The sequence below is a fragment of the Simochromis diagramma genome, unplaced genomic scaffold (assembly GCF_900408965.1).
Source record: "Simochromis diagramma unplaced genomic scaffold, fSimDia1.1 OVJJ01000596.1, whole genome shotgun sequence".
NCBI classification, from domain to species: domain Eukaryota; kingdom Metazoa; phylum Chordata; class Actinopteri; order Cichliformes; family Cichlidae; genus Simochromis; species Simochromis diagramma.
In genome coordinates this window covers 8,317,582-8,339,842 of record NW_024387245.1, presented here as the reverse complement: position 1 = coordinate 8,339,842, position 22,261 = coordinate 8,317,582, and the positions used below count along the sequence as shown (strand labels likewise).

Below are 22,261 nucleotides of genomic sequence, written 5' to 3'. Positions count from 1 at the left end.
TTTCATGCTTTTGGCTTCATTTCTTTCCATTAATTTATCTTATGTGTCTTTCTTTTCCAGTCTGAGACTAGCTTCAGCAGAAATACAGCTTATGTATAAACCTAAAATTTAAATGCAGACAAGCAACGTAAAGAGGATAATTTAATCCAGTGTTTAAATAGGCTACGCTGGAGGTGAGAGTTCATGCTGATACATATTACTGGCTGATTAAGATGTATGATGACCCCTGACCTCCTCAAAATCTGAACCACTTGTGGCTGAAAGACAACACTAATAAAACTGGTCTTATTAGTCTTCATACCAGTCAATTCACTTTCTCACCTTTCTTTTTGCTATGATTGTGCACTTAAAAAAAAGATCATTAAGCTTTTCATTTAACATCTTTCTTTAGCTTTCTTTGGAAGTGTGAGATTTTATCATAAACAAACCATAAATTTAATACTCTAATAAAATACCCAAGTGTTAAAAATCACTGTTTATATATGGAAGGAACACATTGTAAAAGTCAATATATTTAATCTTGGTGAGTCAACAGTGCAAACCCAGTAAGTCGTATGTAATTATTTCAAGCTGATTGATTCCAGTTGGGGTTGAAAGTGCGCAAAGTGAACACTAAATGTGTTTGAGTTAATTGGATTTTTATTAAGTTTCTGATCAAAACAATGAATCTAAAAGAATAAATTTCCATGTAGATATGAACCGCCTTTTTAAACTCTGCTAAAGTCCAGCAGATAGTCCAAAGCAAGGGCAAAATATGAGTTAAGCCTGTTTTCTCAGACAGCTTATTCAGATTTGAACAGGCAAACTGAATCATTGGCTTCAACTTTCACTCCCACTGCATCTCTGACATCAGCATTCAGTAAACCATCGAGAGGAATCTGGCAACTCCTGTCTGGCTCTAATTAGGAACTCTGTCAGGATTCTTTGTAACAGAAAAAAATCTGGGAAAGTGGCATACTGGGTGGTTAATTTTGCAATCTTATATGCAAGTCCTCGTTAAATGCAACTTCTCACTTCTCGTTTTGATAAAAGTTTCATTGGAAACTCTCATTTCCACCAGTGCTCTCTCAAAATGGTCATGTTACGAACACGAAAACTTGCAGACTGTTGACTTTCATGAAAAGTGTCAGTTGCACAGTTCCCACACATTAGGATTATGTGAAGGAAATAGCCAGTGGTTTTCACAGTGAACTAACATAGTGGAAAGTGAGGGTGTTGTGGTTAGGCTGGTGGATGGTTGGATATTGCCTCAAACTCTGTTGACCTGGGTTTAAGCCCCCACTCATGTGAGCTAGTGTGAGTTTTAGGATTCCATTTCCAAAATCTTATCCTCTATTTAACCAGGCATAAAGTTTCTCAACTCTGAACATAATCTGAACCAAACTGTTTTACTTGTCTAACCATAACCCTGATGCTATAATTTTTACTGCAGGGAGGTAATCTTCATGTGATTTATGTCCACAGTGTGCAATCGGTGTTGTTCTCATTTCACTTTATTGCATCACGTACACGTCATTAGTCACTGTACATACTAAGTTTGAATGTAGAGTAAACAGGCCCTTAACAGTTTACTTGTTAAACTTTTCTCTTTGGTTTGTTAGTTATTATAAATTTGTCGGTAAAAAAAATAAGCAAATAACATACATATAGTTGCTTTCTCTTTTGCAAAATGATATGTTAGACATTACGAGTCATTTACATTCTTTACTTTTTACATTTGATCCTTTTTAAAAAGAAAATTCTTTAGACTGATTCGTGAAGCCCATACGCTCTCTGCTGGGAGTAGATGTTTCCCCAATAATTTCAGTTTCAAGTATCCCTTGCTGATTTCTATCCATCCATCTGTCAAAGGAGACAGGTTGAGTGCACCCTGGACTACTCACCAATCTTTCACAGCTGTTGCTGTTTTCAAAAGGAAAATATTGTAAATTTTCTACACTGAAAGTCATGAGGTTTTTTTTTGCAACATAGCCACCTGACACTCTCTGTTGTCTTGGTCAGTTGGCCTAGTAAGTGCTGGACAGGCAGGTAAGAGGTGATGCAAGAAGCGTGCAAAAATAAAGTTCAAAATCTGAGCAAATGTTTCCAAATTAATAAATCCCTTTGAGTCAAGTAGGCAGCTAATAAAAATAATTTGGTCTTTTCTGCTAACATTTCACATATTTCTATTCATTCCTGCACAGTGAATGCATTAAATGAGTCAATGAATGAAGGTTGTACCCTACATATCAGCTTTTTACAAATAAGAAATACAAAAACATTTTCACCTGTTTTGAAGCTTTGAGATTTGTTCTGCCATCTTGGTTTCACAAGTAGATGTGATAATGAGGGGTGAGTCTGACTTTAAAACAACTTGCTCACTGGTGAAAGACTTTACAATCGCAAGCTGTTAGCCATGGACAATCCTCCATTTTGACCAAAAAATATTCATTATTAGTAAGATCCATAATGTGTGACTGAGCCCATAGACTTGGAAGGAAAGTCTTTACAGAGGTCAAGTCAGAAAGCTATTTTTCCATAGACTGTCACAGGAAGTCTTTTTACAACCACAGCTAACAGTTTAGGCGCTTCCACACTGGCATCATTTCTTCTACCCCAAAGTGACTCCCATGCTTTATACTGAGTATGTTAGTAACTGTAATTTAGTAACTGTTTTTTCATTGTTATGGATTACAATTAATTGTAATTTTATTGTAACTCAATTCAGCTACTAACTCCCCAACACTGGTAACTACTCAGAACACAATGTCACTATACATGGAGCTAAAGAAAACAGCAAAAATTGAATGATGCACTATTACATCAAGATGGGTTTTACTCGCTAATTACCATAATGGAGTATCCATAATAAAACACAAAAGCAAAATTCTGCTGACCATGGTAAATAAATATACATATAGTCTTGTCAAAGTTCTGTCAAGCTTAACCACGTATAAACCAGCACCTCTGCATATGTGCAATGTGTGGTTTCGCCTGCATTGGCACTGTTAGCTTGCCAGAGCATTGGCATCGTACTGTTTCTGATTATTTCTCATTCATCTAGGCTGGTGATTGTCGAGTGGTCCCTCCCTCTTTACTAAGTAGCACATACCCACTGAGGGAAGTCTAAAGCATTTCACACTCATCTTTTTCACCGGGTCCTCATTGAACACCTCATGTACTTAAAGCATTATATATAGCAAGTTTGGAAGTAAGCTACATATTCTGAGACACAGCAAGCCTCTATTCATGCAGATATTAGCATTTAGCCCCAACCACGTCGATGCCTCAGTTTCACAGAGGAATTTTTATGACACTGGACTCTTATTTAATCACGCTAAAAGAAAAATTGGATAAAAGACACACTCACGAACTCTAAAAGCTGTAATCTCATCCTGGTTTTTAAAAAAATTATATAAAGAAATGCAAAGGGTGGGAGGTGGGGGAATTTGCATTAAAATCGCTCAAGACTTGCAGTGTTTTGCAGTGTTAGTCAGTATAGATGAGATGCATGGTCTGTTCATGCACGGCAGGCAGGGATTGCAGTTGGTTACATTAAGATTGCATGCAAACACACATTCACACTAATCAACTTATAGACATAGACATATAGGATAAGTGTCATATTCAAAATCTATATATACATTGTGGTATATAACAATTAGGTTGAAGTAATAAGCATTAAATGTGGTGGTAAATACTGTCAGTGATAATGCATTTTAAAGTGCTGCACTTAGCTTTTTTTTTTTCATATTATGTTTAGGATTTCTATTGAGAACACTTTTATAGGATCAGTGTGTTACCCACAAACACTCTGCCTAAGTGAAGTTATGATTACTATAATGATATAATGTGCTAACCACCTCCAATCCTTCCCCCCGACACAGAAAGATTGATGGTGCCCAGTCAGCTTGTTCCCCGAGGAATCCTTTGAAACTCTGCAGCAATGTTGATATAACAAAGATTCATTATGACTTTTATAAAATAAGCCGTCCAGTAAGATTATGAAAATGATTTATGGCCATTCAAGCAAAACATTCCTAATTTCTAATAAACTGCAATAATTCCAGAGCAATCCCGTCCATCTAAACTGGTTATACTAGACGTGGTGTCTCTTGCTAAATAAGTTAGCATTTGCAAACAATGATTTTCTCTGAGGGCTTTGACCACAGGAATTTGACAAACTCCTGCTATTAATCCTGGTTAAAATCCAAATTCCAGACAGCACAAATATAATTGTAAGGCAATAAAAAGTCCCAGATGGCTTTGGAGTTAATTGATGCATTAAAACAATTGTTTCAATGTTCCTTTATCGTAATGCACAGCATCATTAAATTTTCTGTGGGTGAAAAAAAGAGCTTATTTTGATTTTTAAGACAGTGTTCAAAATGGGTTTGTTGCACAAACTCTATCTTTCTTTGGAGTCTTGTCATTCCAGGCATTTGAAAGGGAAACAGAATTTCATGTCCCACACTGAGTGAAAGATCATTTACTGCATGAAATGCTGCCTTCCAAAAACTGATTAAAAGCTGAACCGGAGAAGCCAGTCTGCAGAGGAATCAATCATTCTGCAATCATGTGCCACTCTTCCTAGATAAAAGTGTTGATCTGATTCAACGCAATCTTTTCAATCAGCCCGCAGATCTACTAATTATTCATTGTTACTTTTGCTGTGGTTCCTTGGCCTTCTTCAAACTACACCAAGTCTCTCCTGCTGAGTGAAACATGGTTTCAATAACAACACTCCAACAATTTGACAATCATCACGGTTGCCATTCGCCACATCTGAAATCAGCACATTCTTGGCTCCGTGCGTCACCTTGAGGCAGCTCAGCGGAGCCATACCTCTTGTGAAATGGATGCATGCTGCTCTTATAATATTCATGCCAAGGTCAAAGGTTAAAAAGTCTCATCTGACGAATAATACTTTGACTGACCCAAGGCGGTGTTTTGCTGTGAGTGAAAAGGAGCTTGATTTGTCATTTGGCCAGTAACATGAGCTCATCAGTACCACATGAGGCAACATCTGGGCTGTAATGAGCAACTGCAAGAGCTCTGATTGACAAAATAGCCAGAGAAGCCATTTTACCTACATTTCATACACTACTTGAATTAGACTTGGCGAACTTCATCTCAGATTGAAGCTGTTTGCTCTGATTGAAATACACGTGACCAAAGAATCAATAGTGAAGGGAAATATTTAGAAGTCAGGAAGCACTCAGCAGCATTATGTGTTTATTTGTGACAAGAAAAACAATTTTTTGAAAAGTGTGTTAAAGTAGCCAAAATTTAACAACACTCAAATGCCTTTGACACTGATTCACAGTGATATTTATTCTTGTGAATCTCATTGCAAACAGCAGAAATTCACTGTCTAGCTTTATTTTCTACATTTGAACCTATTTTCCTGGTGTTAGCTCATCTGAAAGTATAGTAGTCCAGCTTCTCCAGGGTGGCACATCAATGCCATTGCCAGAGGTTTTGCTGTGTCTCTGTGCTGTGTCCATGGAGGTTCGCTCAGCCCTCTACAGGCTAGGCAACACTTGTACCTCATGGCACCCTGATGGCCAAGAGGTACTGGCATCATATGTTTCGGTCCATCTGACGCCACCAGCTTGCACCTCAGACTGTCCAGTTTCCCAGGGATGCCCTCGTCAAGATCTGTGAGGAGATCCCCGAGGACACCGTCAATGTCTCATTAGGAGCATGCTTGGACATTGTCAGGCATACAAACTACTAAGTACCATTTTGAATTGCTGGAATGAAGTTTTAGCAAAGTGGACTAACCTGACTTTGATTTTCGCAGTGTCTTTGAATTCAGCCCTCTGTTCATTTCCATCAAATGAATGGGATGAAGGAAGGATGAAATGGCATAATATTATTCTTAACACATTACCTGGTCCATATCAGGAAAAAAACAGGGTTTTTTTTATACTAAATAAATAAAAACAATTTCCCTCTCTTGCCCCTGCGAGCGGTCTATTCTTCAAGCCCGGGTCCTCTACCAGAGGCCTGGGAGCTTGAGGGTCCTGCGCAGTATCTTAGCTGTTCATAGGACTCCGCTCTTCTGGACAGAGATCTCTGATGTTGTTCCTGGGATCTGCTGGAGCCACTCCCCTAGCTTGGGAATCACCGTACCTAGTGCTCCGATTACTGCTGGGGCAACTGTTACCTTCACTCTCGTCTCCACTTCTGTGTCCTCCTTTGGCCAGCTTATTATCAGGGTACCTGATCACGGGCAGGGCGTAGGTGTTGATAGCCCAGATCTTGTTGAAGTACCATATATACATATATAGATAGATAGATATTTATATACATATAGATATATCTGTGTGTGTGTGTGTGTGTGTGTGTGTGTGTGTGTGTGTGTGTGTGTGTGTGTGTGTGTGTGTGTGTGTGTGTATGCGTACACACTGAGAATCTGTTATATAAATTTTAGAGAATTCCAAATTCCACAAAAATGAGAAAATGCCAAATTGTGCAACATGTGCAGACCATGAGTGTGATGTGAACATTTCTCTGGAAGTGCTTTCCAAGAATCCTGCATCCTGCTTTTTAAAAGGTGTCACAGAGAGAAAAAAACAAACACGGCACAGGTTTCTAATGTGTAATATCCTTTCAATTACGCCTTATTAATGTTCCCTTTTATATCTTTGCCAAGTCTTAAAGCTCTACCTGATTACTGTGATCAAATTAAACAAACCTTAAAATGGATTTTATGACTCCATCCCTACTGCCAGGTTTAGTAAGGAGGCTTAAGGTGCAGGGCAATGCGCTGTGGTAAAAAAAAAAAAAAAAAATCTCAGCAAGCAAGCTGACATCAGTGTAACAGTCATGGACTTTTGTGTTGTAGTTGTTATATGGCTGTGGTTTTTCATTAACCATAGCAGTGAGCTGTAAATATTTAATAATTACTGTTTTATATCTTGTTTAGAATCTATCACTTTTAATTTCATGCCTGCAGATCCATCAAAGAGGCACGTCCATGTTATATTTGCATAGCTTAGAACAAATCCTGCCAACAGCAGGAAGTACTTAGCTCAATCATTAGTGAAAAGTAAGGAGTGCAGCTGTTTTATAAACGCACTCATCTCATACAGTACAGCATTTTTTTTTCATATATAATTTGTTGATTTGAGGTAATGGAAAAATGCATTTCTTGCATGTAATTATTACCATAGACTCTGTGTACAGCATATCCAGCTGTTGGTTTTGCATGTTCATGCACAGTGAATTGGTACAGGTATAGACGAGATGCAGTTAAATAGTGAAACTGTTGCATATTAGAGATGATATGAATATGAGACATGAAGACATTTACTTTCATTTCATCTCTGAGCCGAACACATGTTGGGTGGACAGAAAGCATCAAAATCATCTGAACTCAAATCTGTTCTTTATGTCACAAGATATAAATTTCAGACGTCAGACAAACCGTCACTCCCAATCATTCTTTCTTGTCTATAATGTTACAGAAATTGAGAAGGATTTGAAATACTTATAATGTTTGTCCAGAGTTATAAGCTGTTAGAAACCTTCGGCACTGCAAGCTAACCTAAACGTTCGACCATCCAATCAAAGCACATGGTTTTGTTAATGTGATAAGCCTAAGAGAATTTCCACAGTTTGACAGTGATTATGTTTCATCCAGAAAAGGGTGCAAACTAAGTCAAGGATATCCTCGCCCCACCCTGCCTCAGCGGGCGGGCTGCCTGCTGCCTCACGCGCAATGCTATGCTCACTATTTTCCATCATTCATTCTCAGTCCAGCTTTGATTTCAGAACGAAAAAAAAAACATGTTTATTTCAAACGCGCAGCCCTTCTCACTCATCTTTCTCTTTGTTTTTAACATTCTCTCTCAGCTTTCTCTTATTGCTTCACAGCTCTTTTGCCTTTCTCTGTTTTGTTCCCTTCCTCGCCTTTGCCTTTGTTTATCCTCTCCAGCAGGTCCTGTGGTCTTTCTTTAGTGTCCATATGCTCTTAGAATTAAAAGTGGGGGAATGAAGGGAGAGAAGAGGTGGGCAGCTCAACCCTCCTCCTGAGGGAGCATCTGCTTCTCTCCTTCCTCTTGTTCACCATCTCTCTCTCTCTCTCTTTCTGAGTAACAAACAGCGCTGACCTCAGACAGTTGGATGCATTACAGCAGAGCAACGTGATATAAAACAAAAAATATGTGGCCAAATGACAAATCAGGTTAGGGACGTGACCGAGCACTAGTTCATCACAAACATTTGCAGACAACTATTGCCCTCATATGTTGTAATCTTACAGAAACACCTTTTCACCTCTGATCTTCCCCGATACGGTGTTTATTAACATTTGGTAAAAATTAAAGGTCATGTATTCCAGGTGCTCTTCATAACAGTCTGCAAAAGTTCAGCTGCTATGGTATTTATATTATAGCTTTTCAGCAGATAACGGAAACATCTGACTCCAATGTCTGTAATGCAAGCTGCTGTGAGGACAATTTAACCAAAGAGCTGCTCGTGACAAATTATAAAAAGTCCTTTGATGATAAATTGTAATGACTTTGCAACATATGTTACCAATACCATTATAATAACAGATTGTGAAGCCATTCAGTTGACGTGTTTCAAAGCTTGCAAAATTTCATTGGCAACACACAACATTAGGTTCAACTATGTAGCATTTACAAGCAGAAGGCAGCTAGTATTAGTGCAGTGTGTGTCAGTAGTCAGAAACTGTCCTATAAAGACACATCATGTATTTTATAATAATGTCTTTGATTAACATAAGTTCATTCCCACATGCAGTCCTGTGGAAATCTAAGTGCAGCCAGCTGCTGCTAATCAAACGCACCACCTCCATAAAGAAACTGAAGTTCTGGCAGTTTGCTGGTCTTGAACATTTAGGTGTGTTAATGCAATGCCACAATCTTCCCAGGAGTGGACTACCGAGCAAATTCAGCCCAAGGTCAGATTGTGCAATGCAATTCATGACATGCAAAAAAGACTGAACAAGTACAGTTTGTTTGGAATGGTTGTATGGAAAAAGGCAGTGCAGCTTAGGCTATCAAAGTTGCATCTAAACAAATCACAAGACCTCTGGAATAATGTCCTTTGGACAGAGTAAACCAAATTGAGATGTCATAATTCACAGCACTCACGTGGTGAAAACCAAACAGCATAACAGCACGAGCACCTCATACTAATTATCAAGCACGGTGGTGGCGGAGTGAAGATTTAGGCTTGTTTTGTGGCCACAGGACCTGGGCCCCCTTGCTGTCATGACTCCACCATGAACTCCTCTGTATACCAAAGTATCCCAGAGTCACATGTGAGGCCATGAGTCTGACAGCTAAAGCTTAGCTGAAACTGGGTCATGAAACAGGACCGTGAGCCCAAGCACAGCAGAGTCCAGACCTCAACCCAATTGAAGTGTTGTGATATTACTTTAAGAGAGCTGTGCATAAACAAATACCCGCAAACCTCAGCGAGCTGAAGCATTGCTGTAAAGGAGAGTGGGCCAAAATTCCTCCACAATGATGTGAGAGACTGATAAAGTCACACAGAAAAGGATTACTTCACTTTTGTTTTCAACAATATATCATTTTGCATTTGACCTCTTCTCATTTCACTCTTTATATCTTTAAAGAAAATAATATCAAGCGAATGAAAATGAGCTGTCTAGTTAGTTAGAAATATACTGTAGTTTAATATTCTATAACAAGCTCAAGTTATTCATGTTCAGCTGACCTACTCCTACATACTGTAAAGTTTATATACATATTACAATTCTAGTCCCTTAAAAGTAAGTACTGCCTGGGGGGAATTTGTACTCTCAGAGTGCCTCTTGTAGTTTTTATTTTATAGATTTTTAATTTTGTTTTTTTTATTTATATTTTTACTTACTAAGTACTTCTCTGTGGATTGAAATAGTTGAGTCTACCTGCTTCTAAAAACAAGGAATCGGAATCAAACTTCCATAGAGCACATCAGAAGGTCACCACGCCGGCACCCATAAGAAAAATGCTTTTAATTGCTTCAAGCTGATACTGCTTGAGAGCTCTCCTGGTAGGTCATCACTGTTACAACACAGCAAAAAAGTTCAAGGCTTTCTTTCAAAAACTGCATTGCCACCATCAGTGTGTGACAAGTCCAAAGTGCATGCAGGTCAGTTTAACTCCCAGACTATTACTTGCAGAGCCCCTATAAAATCTAGACTTTGTATTTCTGACTGAGCAAGGCCGTTCCCTCGACACACACAAGAAATGTTTGCTTCAGAGTGAAAAGTAAATCAAGTTTCATGTTGTTGCTGTTGTTTCTTTTTAAAAATCTCTGATACTGTTAGTTTTACTTGTTATAGGTATCTGTGCATCACCGGCTTGTCAGCAGAAAAATGGTTTCATAATTCAAGAACTTTACTTGAACGTTCCCTCATTTGATTTACATATACAAAAGTATATGAGTGAAATCATTGCAAGGGTATCAAAGTTTGATACATATAAATTTACACCCACATTATGTGCAAATTAGCTTAACCTGAGGTTTGGGACACTTAATATGTATCAGACTAGCTGTTGATTGGTAAGCTTCAGTATGCTTGTAGGCAGATAATGATTTATACCCACTTTAAAGTACCCCCATGTATTCCCCTCACCCACAACCGGTCGCACCAGACGGATGCCCCTCCCTGAGCCTGGTTCAGGTTTCTTCCTGTTACAGGGAACTTTTCCCTTCCCGCTCTCTCATAGGTGATCATCTGATTGTTGGGGTTCTTTCTGTATTGTTGTAGGGTCTTTACCTTACAATATAAAGTGCCTTGGGGAGACTGTTGTTGTAATTTGATGCATTATAAATAAAACTGAATTGAATTGATAGACTGTTCAAGGTGTACCCTGCCTTTCACACTGTAACAGCAGAGCTAGGCTCCAGCCTCCCCACAATACTCAATAAGAGTTAAAGAAATGGATGGAAAAGTCACATTCATTAAATAAAGTGTTACTTTTAAGTTATTCCTAAGTATATATTAGTATATTTCATTGAAAAACTTAGAAATGCAGTGTTTTAATGAGAATTTTCATGGCAAACAGGCTGAAAATGCTTTAAGGTTTTAATATCGTCACTTTGTGTGACTGTATTTGGGCCAGACTCACATTGTAAAATGAGAATTAATAACCTGCTGCAGCTTACAACTTGTAAAAGCATCTCGTCGCTATTTATTTGGTATTTTCTCAGATTTGTTTGCCATTTCACTGCGTGAGCACACATTTTTACTGATTAACTCTGTGGTTTCCAGATATCCATCAATAAACACAAAGCAGCTGAAGTGCTGCGCTCTCAGTGTGTCCATAAATTACCAATGAACTGCAGTAACACACCCCGAGCAGTCATTTTCCATGAGCCATTCCACAATATGATCGATCTGAAATTTCATATCTCCAAACAATGCTTTGAAAACATCCAGTGAAATACATCAGCCTTGTGCTGCCCTGGAGAGGACGAGCAGCTGTTTAAAAGGAGCCGAGCAACAGATCCGGGCCCTGAAACACGGGCGCCATATGATGTGTGTCTCAGCGGGTGCAATAAATGCCGCAATAAAATTACGACGGTGTCAGTGTTTCCAACATCCATGGAGGGAGAGCAGCGAACCCATGACACACACCAGGCACACACTGCGGAGAGAAGGACTTTTGTTATGACTTATAAATTTAACAGGTCTAATAATATGTGATACTTAACCAGGAATATTTCATCAAACATTTCATCATCTCCTTTAATTTCTGGGGGATCTTGCCAATATTTTCATCGGTGATACAAAAAAGCCCCTACAACTATAATTTATTATATCTGAGACTGCTGATTTCATACTTTTGCTAAAACAAGCAAACAAGAGGACATGAAAACATATTTTAATCCAACACTTTTATTGAGCTGTATTATAACTGAACTCCCTACTTTTCTGTGATTATGCAATGACCTTTGTTACTTTGTCCCTGAAATTGCCTTACTCATGTGCGAAAACCTGTCCGTCCACTGTGAGAGCTCTGCCCTTGCTAATAAATATGGACAAAATCCACAGGGCACCATCCCTGCTCTGCTGACTCAGGCTGGATAGAACAAGGCGTGGGGAGTCTTCTTTTTGGCATCGGGGCAGGATTGCAGATCTGGAATTACTGGGCATGGTGCCATGCGACACTGGCGTCACACACACGTGTTCTGCATGTAAATGCATATCAGCATGCTTTAAATCAATACGATTACACAAAGGGCTTTCCTCGTCGTGTAGAGGAGAGGGTGTGTAAAGGGAGCATACCTCTGCTTTGTTGATGATTCATGTGTACAGATAAGGTTTGCCTACAACATGCCCATACCTGACTTCCAGCATGTGCAACCAAAACGTTAAGCGTTAGGTCCACTTTTGAAAGCAATAAAGCTCCAGCTACACTGAGCTGCAAGCCTGATGCAATTGCATCATCGAGGAACAGATGTTTGTGACATTTTGCATCCAAACTCTCTCTCCCTCTTGCCTTGCCTCACTGTTCCTAAGTACGTTGCACTCATGTAAACCCCTTCCTTGATGTCAGCGCACCTTCTGGGACATTTACAAGAATTTCCCACTAAACACAGAGGAATGATGCTTGTAGTTAAGCGAAATTAAATGATACTTCAACAAAACAGTATATCACAGCAACAACGGTTTCATTACGGCTTTTTATCAAGGAACACAAAGAAAAGGCGAAAACAGATCAGAAATAATAGCAAATTCATACTGTCAGTCTGGCAGCAGTTCAGACTGAGGGGAAACTGAACAATTATTGTTGTGTGTCTCATAGAGTGTCATAAGCATGTAATAAGCTGAGGCAGCTAAGGGCATCTGTCTTTTTTTTTTTTTTAAAAATGTACAGACACAAGGGTTCAGCAGCAGAATGATAAGATAATGATCAAAACAACCTGCTCACAATGAAAGAACAACCCTGTGTTTTGTTGTGTGGCGAGCACCAGATTTCTACTAGGCTAATTACAGACCAGAGGGGGTAAAAGCTGAAGCTAGCAGCTTAACACACATCAGTGAAAGAAATGTTTGAAGTCCTCTGCTCATATGTGTCCTGTAACCACAAGATGCTAAAATAAAAGATTATTAAAGACTTTCACACTAATGTATGTTTACGTTACATCTGGTGCGTTCTCTTATAAGCGAGGGAGAATTCATGCCGGACAAGCACAATACACAGTTTTCTCCTTTTGGTTCACCGTTAAGCAATAGTTGGGATATCACAGCTCGAATTCTCTCATATTTTCAAATCTGTCAGTTAATTGTAAAGCTACAGTCAGGGGCGTTTCCAGGAGTTTTTCAATGGGGTGGCACGGGGAAGATTAAGAAGAAAGTGGGGGGAAGGACCAAATACAGTGTATACGGATACAGTGCAGAGAACTGGGTGTAGGAAAGACTGTGTCACAGCACAAGAGCCTGAAAATGGTTCTCTATTAGATGCAAAGTGGTGAAACAAGTATTTACACCCTTTAAGTAACACTCATAATCACACTTGCATAATAGTACAAAAATGTTTGCATCAATATATACTTTAAGTAAAAGTAATCATTGTGCAATCATATTTCCATGCGGGTGATGCCAGCCTATGCACCGCCTCTGTGACACACCTTTGGTTAGAGCCAGGCAATGGTTGCCTCAGTGATGGAAAAATACTTTAGCTCTCTCTAGGATTTGGGTGCCCGTGTCGTGGCTTTTTCAGGCAAGAAATTGTAGCGTACTTAACGCCTTTACTAACACTTGGTTTGATCGTTGGCTGGATGTTGGGCTCAGGGAAGAAGTTATACAGCACTCCCACTTTATTAAAACCTGTTTTGTTTGTTAGGTTAGTTGGTTGGTTGGTTGACTGGTTGGTTGTTTGGCTCAGGCAATAAATTGTTGATTAACACCACTTGTATTGAAAGTGCGTTTGTTAAAATATAATATATAAATTATGAGTTTCTTCTTTCCTACCGTTGTCAGTCTTTATGCCCAGTCAAGCAAATCATCTGTTTACAGCCTCATACCACTGCAAAAGTGATGCTGATATTCTCATTAATTGACAAGAAAGTAATAAAGATGTTAAACTACATTTTCCTTTATAAGAGTAATTTATTCATTGTTTTTTTCCAAAATTAATGAAGCAAAATAATATAAGAAATGCCACTTGAATGAGATAGCAACCAGTCTACAGTGAATGGGAATGTCAGTTCTTTTTAACTCTACTTTCCCAAGATGTTTTTTTAACCTTATAGTCTTCAGCACCAACTGATGGGAATTAATCAGAACTCCAGCAGCTCCCTCTGGGTCCTGAAAAACATTTACATAACTTTGGTTTCTCACCATGTCTGTATTCTGCAGCTTTTATCCTTCCACCTCAATCCCCCACTTTTCTTCCACACACAAATACAATGTAAATGCACACACAGGTCAAGTAGACGGTTGGAAATCCAAGCTTTTGATAGTTACCTTGGGAAATGTCAGGGCTTGGGCAGGTCGACTGAGCCATTTCTTCCCACACCTGCTGCTTTGTGTCACTTTATGCCACAGCTTCATTTCTCATTACTGTGTTCTAGCAGATGCACCAAAGATCACAGGTTACACATAAAGAAACACACATGGCCATGTTAAGTTATTTATTATTATCTTATTTGCCGTCAAAAATAAACAAACCCCGGGGTGGTGAACAGGTAACCAGAGCAGCGAGTGGAGCCCGTGACATCAGACACCACCAAAGAGAATTGACTCTTTTCTCAGAGGCACGGGAAACACAGGATGCAATCTAGGCCTCCCACAGTCCGCACGCTAACCAGCCACACAGACCCAAATCTTGAGTTACCACCTTCCTCTTTTCTCTTTGTGCATCTCTCCTTTCATTAGCGAGAAAGATAACTAAAGTTATTTTAGGCCCTGAGGTGGGATTACCAGCTTTTTCACACCAAAGTGGCTCGTTACAATCCTTAGGACCGTTTATAAATTAAACAGGAAGGAGCTTAAAACTTTAACCGTCACCCTGAACATTTGTAAATACTGTTAAATAAAAGATTTTTTTCTTTATGATGTAGATCACATGAAGGAAGCCAGTTTGTATGAAATAAGAGAAGCTGCGCATGGCCGTTAACTTGGGCCTGGGAAACAAACTCAATGTGAATGATGCACTTTCTCAGAACGTAAATTTCGGACATAATTAAACGCTTCTCAGAACATCACCAAAGAAGTGACTGATGGCAGGAGCGTGTTTCATCCGTCTCAACCGGAACAGCTACATTTGGCCAAATAAATAGAGGGTATCGGCTTCCCCACAAGCCCACTAATTAAATGTAGAGGCTTTTTTCTTTTTCTTTTTTTAAGTATCACTTTGAATTATATCAGCGTAGGTTAGATAAGGCAACATCCTGATACACAGTGAAGAACTCAGGCAGTCAGGAAAGAATGAAATCACGGGCTTGGTCTTTAAATTTTCATCTGATTCCAGTAAAAACATTTACCCAATCAATTGTTACCCTAAGAAAGAAAGACAAACAATCACTACACCATGGCTCATTTAGAAATAATGGGCAGGCGCCTCAGTGTGCCTGTGCCCAGAGGTGTCATACAGTCATGTTTTGATCAACATGAACAAATCTGCTTTGGTAAGTACAAGACAGAGCTTTACTGTGGAAAGAAGATCTCATTAACACATTAACATAACAAATGCAGGCTCCAAAATGCACCTTGGGAGACAATGGCTTCAAGCTGAGTTTATGCAAAAACAGGGATTGGCTTCACATTCAAATACTGGGAAAATACAAGGATCAGTTATTACAGCACTTAGCTGTTAAGATGTCTCTGTAAATATAACCAAGCTGAGGGGGAAAGCACATAATACACTGTGATTTGTTTTTAAGTAAAGGGAATATGGTGGAGGAACTGAAGACAGAGCAGCAATGGAATGAAGGTCAGGTAGCACCTGTTTCACATCAGCATCTAACAGCAGGAATATGAGTCAAACCATCTGAGCGCAGCTCTGCCCATCAGATTACTGCTTGGCATGCAGTGTGTGTGTGTAAAGAAAGAGACAAAGACAGCAGTTACAGTACATTAGAGAGAGCCACAAAGGAAAAGCAGGGATCAATTCCAAAAACTCCTCTGCTAATGGAAACATCCAAGAAAGCTAGCAATGATCATGTCTCTCTCAGGGCTCTGTTGTGCGCTTAACTTCTCTTCACACTCTATGCATTCAATGGAACTAGCATATGCTCAAGTCAACAATCCAGTTTAGTTCAGCATCTAGTAGTAGTAAATAAATTGATGCTTCATCTTGAACTCATACTAAATACATAAATACAAAGGTCTGTATGACTCAGTCTCATGTGGCAAATTTCTCTCGTGCAAAATGTGTTGCCTAAGAAAAATGCACAATGAAAGTTAAATCAGACACAGGACACCTTTAAAATAGGAAGATTTATTACGGGTGTGTGGTGTTTTTGTTTTTCCATTAAGGCAGTGCTGGTTATTCAAGTACCTGGTCTTGTGAAGCTAGTATTTTTTAAATTGTTTCTAGTACACAAATCCCATGAATCCATTACCTTCAAATACATCTAAAAACATGAAAAAGAGTGGAAATGTATGCAAGTGTTCAGATGGTCCTTCTCCCAATTCCTGATAGCTTTAAAAGAAAAGGCAGACAGATGAAAAGCAGAGTTCCTTCAATTCAGTTTTATTGATATAGCACCAAATCACAACAAGAGTCACCTTAAGGAGTTATTTATTGTAAGGTAAAGACCCTACAATAATAGAGAGAAAAGCCTAATATTCACACAACCCACTTTGAGTAAGCACTTGGCGACTGTAGGAAGGAAAAACTCCCTTTTAACAGGAAGAAACCTCTGGCAGAAACAGGGTCACGGAGTGACGGCCACTGATCTCAAAACGCTGGTTGTATATTCTGAGCAGAGCTTTTCAGAGGTGGGGTGAAATATTATGAACAACATTTAGTATCTGTACTCAATCTGATTTCACTTGGAAGTGTGTTCAGTAGATGGTTGTCCAAATTTAGATCTGCAGTATGGTATATTTTACAGTTTCTTGTTACCAATACTCTCTTGTCTTTGAATATATCCTGAAAGAAACTCTGTGGTCAGACTATTTATACATTTGAGAACTAATTTAAGAAAACATAAGAAAAAAAATAAGATAAGCCAGTTTTTAAGTGACTATGTTTGATAACTTATACCCGAGATGGTTTTCTCTCCAAAGTTCACCTTTAATTGCTAAATATATGTGAAAAATCTATTTTTTTAATTCACTTTTAGCTACACCACACCCTCATCTTGTGTTCCACCTAATTTATCACATTATAGACGATAAAGATGCCGTAAATTCTATTTCGCTGTGACTTGATGTAATTAAACCCCACAAAATCCTTCTACCAATGATGGATTAGACACATCCAAGACAATACCACATAGCGTTACACAGTTTTATTGTAAGTCTTGTTAACTGTGGCTTGGAAAAGTAATGAAGTGTGCCGTCATAGTTATCACGGTTACATCTGTATTCAGCTCACAACTATTTTAGGTGTGTGGATCCATGTGGATGAGAGGCTAAACCCACAGAGCCAGCAGACTCGGACTGTGTGGAATGAAACACAGAGATGGTATATAAATATTGCGGTAAGCTGATGTAATGATCTCAGTGGTGTGGTCACGATCTACAGAACACATTATGAAGTATGTTCGCTGTCCGGAGTTGTAAAGCCTGTTCGATGTCCTCGTGCTCCACCTTCAATGAGAAGACAAACAACAGATATAAAAGTACCTATAAGCAACCTGTGCATGTGCCAGAGGGCTGACAAAGCCACGGTGCTTCAGGTTTCTTGTTGTGTCATCCAATCTACTGTATGCTATCCTAGCTAATCCCTTCTTAGATTATCCCCCCAGGCATCCCATAGGTAACACCTGTTGTTTACCTCTCAGTCATCAGGACACAAACAGCCTGGATGAAACCCTAACAGTCATTCTGTGGCAAATTTCAAGGAGGCGTGAGCAGGGTAGCATCTTCTGTCTCCACCTCCTCGCTCCCTGCCCCCATCCCGCTCTCTCACTCTCTCTCTCTTTCTCTTTTGGACAGCCCCACCGACAGCTGTGGAGTGGAGAGCGGGCTGCTGACGTCCTCTGGGGTAATTGCGTTGTAAATGTGAGGTTTGAGGGGGTAAATAAAGAGCTCTAAGGCAGGACCAAAGTAGCCACAAAGAGAGACAGAAAGAGACACGAGGAGAGAGGGGAGAGAAAAAAGCGTAACATGACACCAACCACTGCCTCTGTTATAAGAAGCTTCACCGGCACCACATCGACCCTATATATAGGTTGTGGGCTACTTTCCATTTCGGTTTTCCATCTTTTTCTTTATTATCTTTTTTACTCTCACCCTTATTTTGTCTGTCAGTCAAATTTGGGTGTCATAAACATTCGCTGCACGATGAAAATCACAGCATACATTTCTAGGAACACACTTATATGATGGTTTCTGTAGCCTTAACAAGTTTTTCCTGGAGAAATACATTAGTGGATAAAATACTAGAGGAGGCCTTTCTGCTCTACTGTAGACATTATTTATGGTTCATCTATTAACAGTGAAGTGTTGCAGCCCAGCAGCAGCGACTACATTTCTCTGAAAGGCTTTACATAAAATTCTTCTGTGTGTTTTCCTACCGGGAGGAAAATCTGCACCATTGACTCATCCATCACTGGAGAGAGAAAGAGAACATTAAAATAGTATAGTAATAAAAGAAAGGGGGAGAAAGATAATGCCTTCATCAACTTTTAATTACTATGCTTTAATTACTAGAAAGGGAAAAAAAGGTCCTGTGTAAGATGACAATTTCACCTTGAATCAGGCCAGTACAGGTTAATTGTATTAAAGACATCATTCAGGAAAGCTAAAGAAGCTAAATTAATATCTCCTTTCTAATATTTCTAAAGGTTTGCCTCTTTTTTCACAAATGGCAATGCTAAACCTTCCTATTATTAGTTAGGTACACCTTTACCACTGCTCATTAACTTAAATATCTGATCAGTCAATCACATGCCAGCAACTCAGTGCAATTAGCTATATAGTCATGTAGGGGATGGTCCAAAAGAGAGAAAATGAACTGCAACTCTCTGGGGAATAAAACGCCTTGTTGACATCAGAGGTCAGAGCAGAATGACCAACCTGACTTCAAACTGATAGGAAGGGAACAAAAAACAAAGCAAAACACATATTAAATCAATATATGCAGAAGAGCATGTCTGATCGCACCATGTGTCTAACCTTGAAGCAGATGCGCTACGACAGAAGACTGCAATGAGTGTCACTCCTGTGAGATAAATACAGGAAACCTGGTCTGAGGAGTCTTGATTTCTGCTGTTTAGGAGGCAGAATCTGGTGTAAACAAACTGAAAGGATCCATGTTGTGTGAAGGGTTCAGGCGTAAGGTGGTTTAATGATGTCGGGAGATAGTTTCTTGGAACGCTTAAAACAAAATGAGCACTGTTTGAAAATCCCAGTGGTTTACACATTTGTGTAACTGGTGAAAGATCCAGGTTCAAACCATGTCACAAAGCTCAAATCATCTCACACTTGAAAACCGGAATAAGTTCATTTCTCTTAAAAGTCCTCCTTCACAGTCACTAGTTCTCAATCCAATAGAGGATCTTTGGGATGTGGTGGAACATGAGACTCTCACCATAAAGTTATAAATAGGGATGGGTATCGTTTAGGTTTTATCCGATACCGGTGCCAAATCGGTACTTTTGAAACGGTGCCGGTGCTCAAACGGTGCTCAAACCGGTGCTTAAAGAATGGAGAACACAAAATTGGTCCAAAAACCTCTCATGTTCAGCTGGTTTTTTGTAAAAAGATAACAATTTTAGCCTTTTCTGCAGCTATGGGGCATATATGGTATCACTCTTGGCTGGAAGCAGTGCTTAAACAATGGAAAAAACACAAACTTTGTCCAAAACCTCTCATGTTTAACTGTTTTCCACTTTTTCTTTGGTCATTTTAGCCTTTTTGGCCAGGGTGAAGGGAGTACCTGCCATCAAACAAGAAGACAGCCGCATGTAGCTATGATGATGTTTGCTAGTTCACCTTACATGCATTAATGTAATAACGTGGTTAGCCTACTCAACACACGAACAACATTAAGCTACTCACGCAGAGAAGAACGGCTGCTGCTGCCATCATCTTCCGTCATCATTTCTGCTACACTGGCAGGGCTAGGGGCCAGGACTCTCCTCTTCGGGTTTTTAACTCCGGGTCCGATAACAGGCACCACACCCGCAGTAGATGTGCACGGTGTGAGGTCTCGCAGCAAGCTATCAAATGCGGCACATTTCTCGGCTTTTAAAAAAAACGCTATGCATCGCCAGGTGTTTCATCGGATTTGAGGTGTTACCTCCTTTGGCAGTATCACAGTATCACCTTAAAGCACTTGTTGCTGCTGAGTTTGCATATTTTGCTGTGAAGTACAGCCAGACTTTTGACCGCTTCGCCTTGGGCATTTTTAATCTGTAGCTCTGCTCTAAAAGAACGTACGTACCTGGACCCGCCTACTATCCTCGGAAACATAAAATGATTGGCTAGAATCTAAAGTGTATCACAGCTCAGGAAAAAAAAGCACCGAAATAAAGCACCGAAATGTGCGCTGCTTTTCGGTCTGGTTACTACCGTTTATGTCAGAACCGGTGCCATCATGGCACCGGATACCGGTACCCATCCCTAGTTATAAAGCTGTAAAGTATATGATCGGGAACATCCCAGTACATAATGTCTGCTATTTTACAATAAACACAAGGTAGGCAGCACCTGGGGATGATAGGAAGTTATTGGTCTAGCAAAAGAGCATGTCGCGCGGGGAAATTAATACATTTTGTTGAAAACTTAAAAACATTAAAATCTTGGCGATTACTACTATCTATGTAAGGTTGTTGCACGGAAACTCCTGCAAGTAGTCGAGATGCTTCAGTCTGGGTGGACTCAAGCAGAGATTTCACTTTCCACATCCATGAGTGAGTCTCGATGGAAATGTTTGCATGCCTGTTTTTGCGACTGCGTGGACGTCTAAAGAATTTGTGCACCAATTTTTCATGTGCCCTGGGAGCCAACTTCAAGCAGACCTTAAAAAAGTATAGCAGCAATGACTACTCAACTATTGTGTCTCTAGCTGTCCATAACCCCAACTGAGCATAATTCAGGCTTTAGTAAGACAGAAGCAATAATGAGTAAATGCCAAATACAGTAATTGTGCCGATGCCCATTCAAGTGACCTTTGACATAATCATGAAATCTGAAAACAGTTAATAAAGGCCACCAAATGAGAAATGAGACACAGTTGTCAGGTTGACAGCTTTTGCCAGTATTGAAATGAAAGCTACTGTACATTAGGTAGAACTGGCTACCTGTCCACGTGGTTTAGCATGCTGGAATAGGTTAAGTCTTAAAAGACATGTACCACTGCCAAAAAAATGAATTAGTCAGGAGTCTTTTTAGGCCTGTGAAAATCACAGCGGGTTTTAAAAGATTTGTGTTTTTATGTGATGCTAAAGTATCAGCTATTAAATGTCTTTGTGACTCGTTTCATCAGATTTGTCTCTCAGTGTGTCAGAGCACAGCTCTTTTATTTGTTAGCTTCAGTGTGACGTTCGGGGAGACATGCAGGCGGTCCCTGGTTCCTTGTGGTTCCTGCATCAGCTCCGAATCCGAGTGGGTGGCTGACTAGCTGCTTGACTGGCATTCCCCCAGGGACACAAGGAATGACAAAAACTTAGAAAAACAAAGGCAGACCAAAACCCCATTCGACTTGCACAATAAAATCCTAATTAGCTACTGGCAATAATGATAATAAAAATATAGTCTAGACATGCTGTATTGAATAAAAAGAGGGAATTTTATGAGAGTGTAATGCACAGTTTAAAAAAAATAAAAAGCTCCACAATTGTGTCTGCAGTGCCAGTGACAGTTTATATTATCTTGTTTTATGAATAATAAAAGCAGCTTTGCAGTTTTCTTATTTGCTGATGTAAAGGGAAAGTATGCTGGTGGGTGTGAGTGAAGTCTGGGTCAGACTTGCACGCTGGAAACAGCTCAGTGTTTCATTAGCTTGCCTACTGTTGCTTTATTGTTATTGAAGTGGCTGTTAATTTAAGTTAAGTATAATGAAGAGCCTGCTGAGATTTAGGGACCATGGAATAGTCTTCTACAGTAATTCTTCCACTGTGCTTTGTGTGTGTGATTGCGTGTGTGCTTGAAAGCCGTTTTTGTCCACGC

The 22,261-nt window shown here is 39.6% G+C and overlaps 1 long non-coding RNA gene across 1 annotated transcript; it reads left to right on the top strand.

Annotated features, from left to right (window-relative positions):
- The first annotated feature begins 5,949 nt into the window (after positions 1–5,949).
- On the top strand, positions 5,950–19,356 carry LOC120747535. The gene is made up of 3 exons (XR_005699145.1): positions 5,950–6,161; positions 13,897–13,903; positions 19,346–19,356. It is a non-coding gene; the product is annotated as an uncharacterized LOC120747535 (long non-coding RNA).
- The last annotated feature ends 2,905 nt before the right edge of the window (positions 19,357–22,261 follow it).